The sequence below is a fragment of the Oncorhynchus kisutch genome, linkage group LG27, assembly GCF_002021735.2.
Source record: "Oncorhynchus kisutch isolate 150728-3 linkage group LG27, Okis_V2, whole genome shotgun sequence".
Classification (NCBI taxonomy): Eukaryota; Metazoa; Chordata; class Actinopteri; order Salmoniformes; family Salmonidae; genus Oncorhynchus; species Oncorhynchus kisutch.
In genome coordinates this window covers 43,204,822-43,219,768 of record NC_034200.2, presented here as the reverse complement: position 1 = coordinate 43,219,768, position 14,947 = coordinate 43,204,822, and positions in this window count along the sequence as shown.

Here is a 14,947-nt window from a genome sequence, read left to right as displayed (position 1 = left end):
CCATACCTTTTAAACATACAACTGGCCCATTAAAACCATACCTTTTAAACATACAACTGGCCCATTAAAACCATACCTTTTAAACATACAACTGGCCCATTAAAACCATACCTTTTAAACATACAACTGGCCCATTAAAACCATACCTTTTAAACATACAACTGGCCCATTAAAACCATACCTTTTAAACATACAACTGGCCCATTAAAACCATACCTTTTAAACATACAACTGGCCCATTAAAACCATACCTTTTAAACATACAACTGGCCCATTAAAACCATACCTTTTAAACATACAACTGGCCCATTAAAACCATACCTTTTAAACATACAACTGGCCCATTAAAACCATACCTTTTAAACATACAACTGGCCCATTAAAACCATACCTTTTAAACATACAACTGGCTCATTAAAACCATACCTTTTAAACATACAACTGGCCCATTAAAACCATACCTTTAAACATACAACTGGCCCATTAAAACCATACCTTTAAACATACAACTGGCCCATTAAAACCATACCTTTTAAACATACAACAGGCCCATTAAAAACATACCTTTTAAACATACAACTGGCCCATTAAAACCATACCTTTTAAACATACAACTGGCCCATTAAAACCATACCTTTTAAACATACAACTGGCCCATTAAAACCATACCTTTAAACATACAACTGGCCCATTAAAACCATACCTTTTAAACATACAACTGGCCCATTAAAACCATACCTTTTAAACATACAACTGGCCCATTAAAACCATACCTTTTAAACATACAACTGGCCCATTAAAAACATACCTTTTAAACATACAACTGGCCCATTAAAACCATACCTTTTAAACATACAACTGGCCCATTAAAACCATACCTTTTAAACATACAACTGGCCCATTAAAACCATACCTTTAAACATACAACTGGCCCATTAAAACCATACCTTTTAAACATACAACTGGCCCATTAAAACCATACCTTTTAAACATACAACTGGCCCATTAAAACCATACAACTGGCCCATAGCCATACCTTTTAAACATCAAACTGGCCCATTAAAACCATACCTTTTAAACATACAACTGGCCCATAGCCATACCTTTTAAACATACAACGGGCCCATAGCCATACCTTTTAAACATACAACAGACCCATAGCCATACCTTTTAAACATACAACTGGACCATAGCCATACCTTTTAAACATACAATGGGCCCATAGCCATACCTTTTAAATATACAACTGGCCCATAGCCATACCTTTTAAATATACAACTGGCCCATAGCCATACATTTTAAACATACAACTGGCCCATAGCCATACATTTTAAACATACAACTGGCCCATAGCCATACATTTTAAACATACAACTGGCCCATAGCCATACATTTTAAACATACAACTGGCCCATAGCCATACCTTTTAAACATACAACGGGCCCATAGCCATACCTTTTAAACATACAACTGGACAAGAGCCATACCTTTTAAACATACAACGGGCCCATAGCCATACCTTTTAAACATACAACGGGCCCATAGCCATACCTTTTAAACATACAACGGGCCCATAGCCATACCTTTTAAACATACAATGGGCCCATAGCCATACCTTTTAAACATACAACGGGCCCATAGCCATACCTTTTAAACATACAACGGGCCCATAGCCATACCTTTTAAACATACAACGGGCCCATAGCCATACCATGTTTAAACATTTAACCGTTGTGTGGTGTTCATGTTTTTGTTGTTCACCTAATGTTCACAGGTCTGATGGACACACAACATTATTGGGTTTTTAAAACTATACAGCCATAACTGTCACGCCCTGGTCAAAGTATTTTGTGTTTATCTTTATGTATTTGGTCAGGCCAGGGTGTGGCATGGGGTTTTTGTAATTGTGGTGTGTTTGTCTTGGGGTTTTGGTGGTGGTATTGGGATTGTTGCTAGTAGGGTTATCTAGCAAGGTCTATGGCTGTCTGGAGTGGTTCTCAATTAGAGGCAGGTGTTTATCGTTGTCTCTGATTGGGAACCATATTTAGGCAGCCATATTCTTTGAGTTTGTCGTGGGTGATTGTCCTTAGTGTCCTATGTGTACTCTCGGTTAGTTTGCACCAGATAGGCTTTGCACCAGATAGGTTTGCACCAGATTTATTGTTTTTGTTAGTGTTCGTGTAAGTTCGTGTTTCTTTGTTTGATTAAACATGAATCTAAATCAACACGCTGCGTTTTGGTCCGATCCTTGTTCTACCTCTTCGTCAGAGGAGGATATAGAAGAAAACCGTAACAATAACAAACATGTCTACATGGTTAATATAGACAGGATGGTTAATATAGACAGTATACATGGTTAATATAGACAGTATACATGGTTAATATAGACAGTATACAGTATACATGGTTAATATAGACAGTATACATGGTTAATATAGACAGTATACATGGTTAATATAGACAGTATACATGGTTAATATAGACAGTATACATGGTTAATATAGACAGTATACATGGTTAATATAGACAGTATACAGTATACATGGTTAATATAGACAGCATGGTTAATATAGACAGTAGACAGTATACATGGTTAATATAGACAGTAGACAGTATACATGGTTAATATAGACAGTATACAGTATACATGGTTAATATAGACAGTACACATGGTTAATATAGACAGTATACATGGTTAATATAGACAGTATACATGGTTAATATAGACAGTATACAGTATACATGGTTAATATAGACAGTATACAGTATACATGGTTAATATAGACAGCATGGTTAATATAGACAGTAGACAGTATACATGGTTAATATAGACAGTACACATGGTTAATATAGACAGTATACATGGTTAATATAGACAGTATACATGGTTAATATAGACAGTACACATGGTTAATATAGACAGTATACATGGTTAATATAGACAGTATACATGGTTAATATAGACAGTACACATGGTTAATATAGACAGTATACATGGTTAATATAGACAGTATACATGGTTAATATAGACAGTATACAGTATACATGGTTAATATAGACAGTATACAGTATACATGGTTAATATAGACAGTATACAGTATACATGGTTAATATAGACAGTATACATGGTTAATATAGACAGTATACATGGTTAATATAGACAGTACACATGGTTAATATAGACAGTATACATGGTTAATATAGACAGTATACATGGTTAATATAGACAGTATACAGTATACATGGTTAATATAGACAGTACACAGTATACATGGTTAATATAGACAGTATACATGGTTAATATAGACAGTACACATGGTTAATATAGACAGTATACATGGTTAATATAGACAGCATGGTTAATATAGACAGTATACATGGTTAATATAGACAGTACACATGGTTAATATAGACAGTATACAGTATACATGGTTAATATAGACAGTATACAGTATACATGGTTAATATAGACAGTATACATGGTTAATATAGACAGTATACATGGTTAATATAGACAGTACACATGGTTAATATAGACAGTATACAGTATACATGGTTAATATAGACAGTATACAGTATACATGGTTAATATAGACAGTATACATGGTTAATATAGACAGTATACATGGTTAATATAGACAGTATACATGGTTAATATAGACAGTATACATGGTTAATATAGACAGTACACATGGTTAATATAGACAGTATACATGGTTAATATAGACAGTATACATGGTTAATATAGACAGTATACATGGTTAATATAGACAGTATACATGGTTAATATAGACAGTATACATGGTTAATATAGACAGTATACATGGTTAATATAGACAGCATGGTTAATATAGACAGTATACATGGTTAATATAGACAGTATACATGGTTAATATAGACAGTATACAGTATACATGGTTAATATATACAGTATACATGGTTAATATAGACAGTATACAGTATACATGGTTAATATAGACAGTATACAGTATACATGGTTAATATAGACAGTATACATGGTTAATATAGACAGTATACATGGTTAATATAGACAGTATACATGGTTAATATAGACAGTACACATGGTTAATATAGACAGTATACATGGTTAATATAGACAGTACACATGGTTAATATAGACAGTATACATGGTTAATATAGACAGTACACAGTATACATGGTTAATATAGACAGTATACATGGTTAATATAGACAGTATACATGGTTAATATAGACAGTACACAGTATACATGGTTAATATAGACAGTATACATGGTTAATATAGACAGTACACATGGTTAATATAGACAGTATACATGGTTAATATAGACAGTACACATGGTTAATATAGACAGTATACATGGTTAATATAGACAGTATACATGGTTAATATAGACAGTATACATGGTTAATATAGACAGTATACAGTATACATGGTTAATATAGACAGTACACATGGTTAATATAGACAGTACACTGGTTATATAGACAGTATACATGGTTAATATAGACAGTATACATGGTTAATATAGACAGTATACATGGTTAATATAGACAGTATACATGGTTAATATAGACAGTAGACAGTATACATGGTTAATATAGACAGTATACAGTATACATGGTTAATATAGACAGTATACATGGTTAATATAGACAGTATACATGGTTAATATAGACAGTATACATGGTTAATATAGACAGTAGACAGTATACATGGTTAATATAGACAGTATACATGGTTAATATAGACAGTATACATGGTTAATATAGACAGTATACATGGTTAATATAGACAGTATACAGTATACATGGTTAATATAGACAGTATACAGTATACATGGTTAATATAGACAGTATACATGGTTAATATAGACAGTACACATGGTTAATATAGACAGTATACATGGTTAATATAGACAGCATGGTTAATATAGACAGTATACATGGTTAATATAGACAGTACACATGTTAATATAGACAGTATACAGTATACATGGTTAATATAGACAGTATACAGTATACATGGTTAATATAGACAGTATACATGGTTAATATAGACAGTATACATGGTTAATATAGACAGTACACATGGTTAATATAGACAGTATACATGGTTAATATAGACAGTATACATGGTTAATATAGACAGTATACATGGTTAATATAGACAGTATACATGGTTAATATAGACAGTACACATGGTTAATATAGACAGTATACATGGTTAGTATAGACAGTATACATGGTTAATATAGACAGTATACAGTATACATGGTTAATATAGACAGTATACATGGTTAATATAGACAGTACACATGGTTAATATAGACAGTATACATGGTTAATATAGACAGTATACATGGTTAATATAGACAGTATACAGTATACATGGTTAATATATACAGTATACATGGTTAATATAGACAGTATACAGTATACATGGTTAATATAGACAGTATACAGTATACATGGTTAATATAGACAGTATACATGGTTAATATAGACAGTATACATGGTTAATATAGACAGCATGGTTAATATAGACAGTATACAGTATACATGGTTAATATAGACAGTACACATGGTTAATATAGACAGTATACATGGTTAATATAGACAGTATACATGGTTAATATAGACAGTATACATGGTTAATATAGACAGTATACAGTATACATGGTTAATATAGACAGTATACATGGTTAATATAGACAGTATACATGGTTAATATAGACAGTATACATGGTTAATATAGACAGTATACAGTATACATGGTTAATATAGACAGTACACATGGTTAATATAGACAGTACACATGGTTAATATAGACAGTATACATGGTTAATATAGACAGTATACATGGTTAATATAGACAGTATACATGGTTAATATAGACAGTATACATGGTTAATATAGACAGCATACATGGTTAATATAGACAGTATACATGGTTAATATAGACAGTATACATGGTTAATATAGACAGTATACATGGTTAATATAGACAGCATACATGGTTAATATAGACAGTATACATGGTTAATATAGACAGTAGACAGTATACATGGTTAATATAGACAGTATACAGTATACATGGTTAATATAGACAGTATACATGGTTAATATAGACAGTATACATGGTTAATATAGACAGTATACATGGTTAATATAGACAGTATACATGGTTAATATAGACAGTATACATGGTTAATATAGACAGCATGGTTAATATAGACAGTATACATGGTTAATATAGACAGTATACATGGTTAATATAGACAGTATACAGTATACATGGTTAATATAGACAGTATACAGTATACATGGTTAATATAGACAGTATACATGGTTAATATAGACAGCATGGTTAATATAGACAGTATACAGTATACATGGTTAATATAGACAGTATACATGGTTAATATAGACAGTATACATGGTTAATATAGACAGCATGGTTAATATAGACAGTAGACAGTATACATGGTTAATATAGACAGTACACATGGTTAATATAGACAGTATACAGTATACATGGTTAATATAGACAGTATACATGGTTAATATAGACAGTATACAGTATACATGGTTAATATAGACAGTAGACAGTACACATGGTTAATATAGACAGTATACAGTATACATGGTTAATATAGACAGTATACATGGTTAATATAGACAGTATACATGGTTAATATAGACAGTACACAGTATACATGGTTAATATAGACAGTATACATGGTTAATATAGACAGTATACATGGTTAATATAGACAGTATACATGGTTAATATAGACAGTATACAGTATACATGGTTAATATAGACAGTACACATGGTTAATATAGACAGCATGGTTAATATAGACAGTAGACAGTATACATGGTTAATATAGACAGTACACATGGTTCATATTTGCCATTTACCTCTGCTAGATCACATTTATCAATAAAAGTGTTATTTTATATATATATATAAAAATTTAATTTTATAAATAAAAATATGTCAAGACATGGGTGGAATAAATCATGTTTATCTTGAACAAATATAATCGAAACAAGGTTTTCATCACTATTGATGTTTACTGCTTTGAACTGAACCAAATTGGAAGGACACATTTTACATACAGTATTTTATGGAAATGAGCCCCATTGAACACATATTAAGGCCGGTCTACACGCCGCATGAGGGACAGAGTTTTACTATGTGTGTGTTGCTAATGTATTTATTGCACATGTACTGTGTCTTTCTGTCCCCCTTTGGGTCCAGACGCATCCCAGTGTTTCTTCTTGTTGCTACCAGCTGCAATCTAGAATGATAAAAAACACTTAGTTCAGGAACGTTACTAACATCTCTCTCACTCACATAGTTACAGCAGACCGAGGTAGGAGAGTCAGACACATGCAACAACATCACTCACTCACATAGTTACAGCAGACCGAGGTAGGAGAGTCAGACACATGCAACAACATCACTCACTCACATAGTTACAGCAGACCGAGGTAGGAGTGTCAGACACATGCAACAACATCACTCACTCACATAGTTACAGCAGACCGAGGTAGGAGTGTCAGACACATGCAACAACATCACTCACTCACATAGTTACAGCAGACCGAGGTAGGAGTGTCAGACACATGCAACAACATCACTCACTCACATAGTTACAGCAGACCGAGGTAGGAGTGTCAGACACATGCAACAACATCACTCACTCACATAGTTACAGCAGACCGAGGTAGGAGTGTCAGACACATGCAACAACATCACTCACTCACATAGTTACAGCAGACCGAGGTAGGAGGGTCAGACACATGCAACAACATCACTCACTCACATAGTTACAGCAGACCGAGGTAGGAGAGTCAGACACACACACACATGCAACAACATCACTCACACTTACTTCTGGTATTGGAGTTGTTGGTTCTGTGGGTCGGGGTGGGTGGGGCACCAGCATCCTCCTCCTGAATCCTCCTCACGATGGCTGATGGAAGCTGGGGTCCTTGGGATATGTTGCCCCCTCTGGATTTGAGGTCTTGCCAGCTCCTCGAGAAAGAGCCATCTCTTCTGGAGCTTCCCTCTGTTCCAATCTGGGTTCAGCGCCGTCCAGATGACCAACGCGTTGTACGCCGAGATGTCCAAGATGTTGAAGAATATCACAAGATGCCAGCGTAGGGTTCTTCTTCTGCAGCTGTAGCCAGTCAGCAGCTTGTCCAAATTGTCCATCCCTCCTTTTGTGGCATTATAATCCATTATGATTTCGGGTTGTTGATGTTCCTGGCCACAGATTCTCCCATCCCTATACAGCGTATTCATGAGTACCACATTGTTGCCCTTCTTTGGCATGTAGGACACTAGGGACGTGTCGGCCGTGAACACGAACTTAGAGGAATTGATAGGCCTGTTCTGTGTATTCAACAGCTGAGGTGGGAGCTCTGGCTTGTTTTTTTGTACTGTTCCTGCCATCGTCAGCTTCCTCCTGAGGAGCTCCTGTCCCAGCTTGTGCGAAGTGCAAAAGAGTTATCGCATGTGATGTTGTGGCCACAGAGTCCCTGTGTCACATCCAGGACAACCCTCATCCCTTGGTTCTTCTCAGGGGCTCCTCCATCTGGCTTCTCCGTATACACTTGCAAGTTCCACACATATGATGAAGCAGCATCACAGGCAGCCCACATCTTGATTCCATATTTTGTGGGTTTAGACGGTATGTACTGCCTGAATGGGCAGCGGCCCCTAAATGGCATAAGCTGGTCCTCAAATGTAATGTTGGGTCCAGGGTTGTAAAACAGTGGAAGGCGGTCCACCCACTTGTCCCACACTGACCTGATTGCAGCTAGCTGGTCTCTCTGCACCGACCTGATAGCAGCTAGCTTGTCTCTCTGCACTGACCTGATAGCAGCTAGCTGGTCTCCCTGCACTGACCTGATTGCAGCTAGCTTGTCTCTCTGCACTGACCTGATAGCAGCTAGCTGGTCTCCCTGCACTGACCTGATTGCAGCTAGCTTGTCTCTCTGCACTGACCTGATTACAGCTAGCTTGTCTCTCTGCACTGACCTGATTATAGCTAGCTGGTCTCTCTGCACTGACCTGATAGCAGCTAGCTTGTCTCTCTGCACTGACCTGATTACAGCTAGCTTGTCTCTCTGCACTGACCTGATAGCAGCTAGCTTGTCTCTCTGCACTGACCTGATTACAGCTAGCGTGTCTCTCTGCACTGACCTGATTACAGCTAGCTGGTCTCTCTGCACTGACCTGATTACAGCTAGCGTGTCTCTCTGCACTGACCTGATTACAGCTAGTGTGTCTCTCTGCACTGACCTGATTACAGCTAGCGTGTCTCTCTGCACTGACCTGATTACAGCTAGCTGGTCTCTCTGCACTGACCTGAATACAGCTAGCTGGTCTCTGCCGCCGAGCTGGTCTGGTGTCTCGGTTATCGAAGCGGATAATCCTGGAAATAATGTGGAAGTTTTCCAGAGACATTGTTGCACTGAAATGTTCTCTGCCAGTTTCTGCATCCCACAGGGATTCTGGAGATTCCCCCATTGGATCTGAAAACACCAGCAAGGATAACAACCCCCAAAACTATGCACTATGCATGAGTTTGGTCGATCTCTCTCCAAAAACATGCCTTCCCTCCAAATTAGTGCAGTTCAGTATGATTTTCTGGATGGTGTCTGGGATGAACAGTTAGTAGACTGTATGTCCTGCACATGAGTAACCGCCATCCACGTTGGCCCTGGTTGCATTCTTATCACTTTGGCAGACATGCGGGGTGGCTCATTCCTTGGGCAAGAAGACCATTCAATTTCACAATTTTTTTACATCCATATTTCTCCTCCTGCAGGCTGCTGATGAGCTGGTTGCTGACAGGCTGGTCCTGGGGCTGGCTGCTGATGGGCTGGTCCTGGGGCTGGTTGCTGACGGGCTGGTCCTGGGGCTGGCTGCTGATGGGCTGGTCCTGGGGCTGGTTGATGATGAGCTGGTCCTGGGGCTGGCTGCTGATGGGCTGGCTGCTGATGGGCTGGTCCTGGGGCTGGTTGATGATGAGCTGGTCCTGGGGCTGGTTGCTGACGGGCTGGTCCTGGGGCTGGCTGCTGATGGGCTGATCCTGGGGCTGGCTGCTGACGGGCTGGTCCTGGTCCTGAGGCTGGTTGCTGACGGGCTGGTCCTGGTTGCTGATGAGCTAGTTGCTGACGGGCTGGTCCTGGGGCTGGTTGCTGACGGGCTGGTCCTGGGGCTGGTTGCTGACGGGCTGGTCCTTGGGCTGGTTGCTGATGGGTTGGTCCTGGGGCTGGCTGCTGATGGGCTGGTCCTGGGGCTGGCTGCTGACGGGCTGGTCCTGGTTGCTGATGAGCTGGTTGCTGACGGGCTGGTCCTGGGGCTGGTTGCTGACGGGCTGGTCCTGGGGCTGGCTGCTGATGGGCTGGTCCTGGGGCTGGCTGCTGATGGGCTGATCCTGGGGCTGGCTGCTGACGGGCTGGTCCTGGTCCTGAGGCTGGTTGCTGACGGGCTGGTCCTGGTTGCTGATGAGCTAGTTGCTGACGGGCTGGTCCTGGGGCTGGTTGCTGACGGGCTGGTCCTGGGGCTGGTTGCTGACGGGCTGGTCCTTGGGCTGGTTGCTGATGGGTTGGTCCTGGGGCTGGCTGCTGATGGGCTGGTCCTGGGGCTGGCTGCTGACGGGCTAGTCCTGGTCCTGGTTGCTGATGAGCTGGTTGCTGACGGGCTGGTCCTGGGGCTGGTTACTGACGGGCTGGTCCTGGGGCTGGCTGCTGATGGGCTGATCCTGGGGCTGGCTGCTGACGGGCTGGTCCTGGTCCTGAGGCTGGTTGCTGACGGGCTGGTCCTGGGGCTGGTTGCTGATGGGCTGGTCCTGGTTGCTGATGAGCTGGTTGCTGAAGGGCTGGTACTGGGGCTGGTTGCTGAAGGGCTGGTTGCTGGTGGGCTGGTCGCTGGTGGGCTGGTCCTGGGGCTGGCTAAGGGTCAATCTCATCCTCCAACTCACTGTCAGACTCTGAATTGACAGAGACATGATCCTTATATGACATGATCCTCATCTTCCAAAGTGTAAGACACTCCTTCCATGCTAGCTTCTCTCTCTACAAAAAATATTTCTAAAGCCCTCTGAGCAGAGATTATTTTTGCCATACTGATTGTGGTAAGGAACCACACATGCAAAGCTATTTATTTGTTATGTCCCTCCCCCAATTTGCACCTGCAGGGAGACAGGGAGACAGACAGACAGGCAGGGAGACAGGGAGACAGGCAGGGAGACAGGCAGGGAGACAGGCAGGGAGACAGGCAGGGAGACAGACAGACAGGCAGGGAGATAGACAGGCAGGGAGACAGACAGGCAGGGAGACAGACAGACAGACAGGGAGACAGACAGGGAGACAGACAGACAGGCAGGGAGACAGACAGACAGGCAGGGAGACAGACAGGGAGACAGGCAGGGAGACAGGGAGACAGACAGGCAGGGAGACAGACAGGCAGGGAGACAGACAGACAGGCAGGGAGACAGGGAGACAGGCAGGGAGACAGGGAGACAGGCAGGGAGACAGGCAGGGAGACAGGGAGACAGGCAGGGAGACAGGGAGACAGGCAGGGAGACAGACAGACAGGCAGGGAGACAGACAGGGAGACAGACAGACAGGCAGGGAGACAGACAGACAGGCAGGGAGACAGGGAGACAGACAGGGAGACAGGCAGGGAGGCAGGGAGACAGGGAGACAGACAGACAGACAGACAGACAGACAGGCAGGGAGACAGACAGGCAGGGAGACAGACAGGCAGGGAGACAGACAGACAGGCAGGGAGACAGACAGACAGGCAGGGAGACAGGGAGACAGGCAGGGAGACAGACAGACAGGCAGGGAGATAGACAGGCAGGGAGACAGACAGACAGACAGGGAGACAGACAGGGAGACAGACAGACAGGCAGGGAGACAGACAGACAGGCAGGGAGACAGGGAGACAGACAGGGAGACAGGCAGGGAGACAGACAGACAGACAGGCAGGGAGACAGACAGACAGGCAGGGAGACAGACAGACAGGCAGGGAGACAGGGAGACAGGCAGGGAGACAGACAGACAGGCAGGGAGATAGACAGGCAGGGAGACAGACAGACAGACAGGGAGACAGACAGACAGGCAGGGAGACAGACAGACAGGCAGGGAGACAGGGAGACAGACAGGGAGACAGGCAGGGAGACAGGGAGACAGACAGGGAGACAGACAGACAGGCAGGGAGACAGACAGGCAGGGAGACAGACAGGCAGGGAGACAGACAGACAGGCAGGGAGACAGACAGACAGGCAGGGAGACAGGGAGACAGGCAGGGAGACAGACAGACAGGCAGGGAGATAGACAGGCAGGGAGACAGACAGGCAGGGAGACAGACAGACAGGCAGGGAGACAGGCGGACAGGCAGGGAGACAGACAGACAGGCAGGGAGACAGACAGACAGGCAGGGAGACAGGGAGACAGACAGGGAGACAGACAGACAGACAGGCAGGGAGACAGACAGACAGGCAGGGAGACAGGGAGACAGGCAGGGAGACAGACAGACAGACAGGCAGGGAGACAGACAGGCAGGGAGACAGACAGGCAGGGAGACAGACAGACAGGCAGGGAGACAGGCGGACAGGCAGGGAGACAGGGAGACAGACAGGGAGACAGACAGACAGACAGGCAGGGAGACAGACAGACAGACAGGCAGGGAGACAGACAGACAGACAGGGAGACAGGCAGGGAGACAGACAGACAGACAGACAGACAGGCAGGGAGACAGACAGGCAGGGAGACAGACAGACAGGCAGGGAGACAGGCGGACAGGCAGGGAGACAGGGAGACAGGCGGACAGCAGGCCCAGAGAGGAGGAAGACCGAGTGAAGGCACACAGCTTACTTTTTCATTTCATTTGTACTTGTTTTCACCTACACACACACTTTTCCACACTTTTATTACCCTCGGGTCCAGTGGACCTGAACACCACATATGTAATAAATGTTTTTGTGTATGTGTGTGTTTATTTGACATGTTCTTCACAGAAAATGAGCCAAAGCCAATGAGTCGCCGGTTGAAAAGATTATTCATTGTATCATTTTTCTTTTTGTAAACATTGAAAATGGGTCCTACAGACCCAAACTCCATACAAGGGTTAAACATACAACTGGACCATTAAAACCATCCCTTTAAAACTGGACCATAGCTATACCATGTTTTATACCTTTAAACATACAACTGGACCATTAAAACCATCCCTTTAAAACTGGACCATAGCTATACCATGTTTTATACCTTTAAACATACAACTGGACCATTAAAACCATCCCTTTAAAACTGGACCATAGCTATACCATGTTTTATACCTTTAAACATACAACTGGACCATTAAAACCATCCCTTTAAAACTGGACCATGGCTATACCATGTTTTATACCTTTAAACATACAACTGGACCATTAAAACCATCCCTTTAAAACTGGACCATAGCTATACCATGTTTTATACCTTTAAACATACAACTGGACCATTAAAACCATCCCTTTAAAACTGGACCATAGCTATACCATGTTTTATACCTTTAAACATACAACTGGACCATTAAAACCATCCCTTTAAAACTGGACCATAGCTATACCATGTTTTATACCTTTAAACATACAACTGGACCATTAAAACCATCCCTTTAAAACTGGACCATAGCTATACCATGTTTTATACCTTTAAACATACAACTGGACCATTAAAACCATCCCTTTAAAACTGGACCATAGCTATACCATGTTTTATACCTTTAAACATACAACTGGACCATTAAAACCATCCCTTTAAAACTGGACCATAGCTATACCATGTTTTATACCTTTAAACATACAACTGGACCATTAAAACCATCCCTTTAAAAGTGGACCATGGCTATACCATGTTTTATACCTTTAAACATACAACTGGACCATTAAAACCATCCCTTTAAAACTGGACCATGGCTATACCATGTTTTATACCTTTAAACATACAACTGGACCATTAAAACCATCCCTTTAAAAGTGGACCATGGCTATACCATGTTTTATACCTTTAAACATACAACTGGACCATTAAAACCATCCCTTTAAAACTGGACCATGGCTATACCATGTTTTATACCTTTAAACATACAACTGGACCATTAAAACCATCCCTTTAAAACTGGACCATGGCTATACCATGTTTTATACCTTTAAACATACAACTGGACCATTAAAACCATCCCTTTAAAACTGGACCATGGCTATACCATGTTTTATACCTTTAAACATACAACTGGACCATTAAAACCATCCCTTTAAAACTGGACCATGGCTATACCATGTTTTATACCTTTAAACATACAACTGGACCATTAAAACCATCCCTTTAAAACTGGACCATAGCTATACCATGTTTTATACCTTTAAACATACAACTGGACCATTAAAACCATCCCTTTAAAACTGGACCATGGCTATACCATGTTTTATACCTTTAAACATACAACTGGACCATTAAAACCATCCCTTTAAAACTGGACCATAGCTATACCATGTTTTATACCTTTAAACATACAACTGGACCATTAAAACCATCCCTTTAAAACTGGACCATAGCTATACCATGTTTTATACCTTTAAACATACAACTGGACCATTAAAACCATCCCTTTAAAACTGGACCATGGCTATACCATGTTTTATACCTTTAAACATACAACTGGACCATTAAAACCATCCCTTTAAAACTGGACCATAGCTATACCATGTTTTATACCTTTAAACATACAACTGGACCATTAAAACCATCCCTTTAAAACTGGACCATAGCTATACCATGTTTTATACCTTTAAACATACAACTGGACCATTAAAACCATCCCTTTAAAACTGGACCATGGCTATACCATGTTTTATACCTTTAAACATAC